Consider the following 1,658-nt stretch of genomic DNA (forward strand, 5'->3'; position numbering starts at 1 on the left):
CATATTACTGTATATCTGATCAAATAAATGCAGCCTTGGTGAGCAGGAGAGACTTCGTTCAGATGTCTGAATGCTGGTGTCTGAGCATCTATGAGCTGCAGGATGTGATTTGTTTGGTGTGAGCGTGGCTACTGACCGTGAGGACAGGCTGGGTTTGCCGCTCTTGCTGCAGCTGCTGTAGATTCCCGGCCCATCGTCGAAGAAACTGCCCAGCGCCAGCTTCTGCCGGATGGACTCCCGCTCATTCTTCTGGGCCTGAGACAGAAACACAGGAGGACGAGCTGAAGACGAGCTCACAGAGAACAGCAGGTGGCAGCAGCGAGACGTGAAGCACATGAACAGCACACACACACACACACACACACACACACACACACACACACAGAAGACTACAGGAGCCCTTCAAGTAAAAAAAAAAAAATTTAATTATAACATATCAGCCTTTCTGTGTGAGACTCTTAATGAGTGAGTGTAACCCATCCGAAGTGCACACACACAGAGCAGTGAACACACACACACACTGTGAACACACACCCGGAGCAGTGGGCAGCCATTTTTATGCTGCGGCGCCCGGGGAGCAGTTGGGGGTTCGATGCCTTGCTCAAGGTGCACCTAAGTCATGGTATTGAAGGTGGAGAGAGAACTGTACATGCACTCCCCCCACCCACAATTCCTGCCGGCCCGAGACTCGAACTCACAACCCTTCGATTGGGAGTCCGACTCTCTAACCATTAGGCCACAACTTCCCTCTCTAACCATTAGCCCCAGGACACACTGTGTGCACTAACACACACACACACACAGTAATGCCAGTCAAGAGAACTCACTTTGGAAGTACAGTAATTAATAGAATATACTTAAGTGTGGACAGAACGTGATGTTTATAGGCACTTAATTGCATGTTACACTGTAAAACCTGACAAGTCACAGTAACTCAAACCGTTTGAGTAAACAGATTGCCTTTACTTAAACCATGTAAGTTTTTAAAAACTTCTTTGCAATTATGTAATCAAGTGATTAATTAAGTGCTGATTGAGCTTTTAGTGATGAACAGCTGCTGTTAACAAAACAGCATCACTCTCAGCTCCACTTATTAGGTAACTAGACTGACTTTATTTCTGTCAGGACGCCTACAGAAGATCTGATTGAGAATTAAACTAAGGTTTAGATGTTGATTTATTGTTTCATTTGAAGTGCAAACCATGTTAGAGATCAGTGTTTGCTTTTAGCTGGGCTCTTGACCCCTGATTGTTTTAGATTATTATTTTTTTTGGATCGTTGTAAATGTAATGCGTGTTTTTGAAGCATGTTTGTTATAACTCAAAAACCCAGAGAAAATATGGGATCAGGTATTATTGTTATACAAAGCATATTGGGTGATGATAATCAATAACTATAGAGCTGTTCAGAGTTCCGCAAATCTTACCAGCCAGGTGTTCCATAGTTAGTTCAGTTGATTACAATGAAAGACATTCAAAAAGTCAGTGGTACTTTCATAATCAGTTAGTATAAAGGACTTTCCAAACAGTTTTGTCTTCTATGGTGTCAATTAGTCACACACAGACATCAATAATCACAATATGAACCTCAACAACGGTTACGAAAAAAAAAAAAAACATGCTGCAATGCATGCTGGGTACTATTGTAGTACAAAACTC

At 42.6% G+C, this 1,658-nt stretch overlaps 1 pseudogene; it reads right to left on the reverse strand.

The window, feature by feature from the left end:
• The window catches only part of LOC109054626, a 178,199-nt pseudogene that overhangs the window by 12,346 nt on the left and 164,195 nt on the right, over positions 1 to 1,658 (reverse strand).

Source organism: Cyprinus carpio, chromosome A15 (genome assembly GCF_018340385.1).
Source record: "Cyprinus carpio isolate SPL01 chromosome A15, ASM1834038v1, whole genome shotgun sequence".
Lineage (NCBI taxonomy): Eukaryota > Metazoa > Chordata > Actinopteri > Cypriniformes > Cyprinidae > Cyprinus > Cyprinus carpio.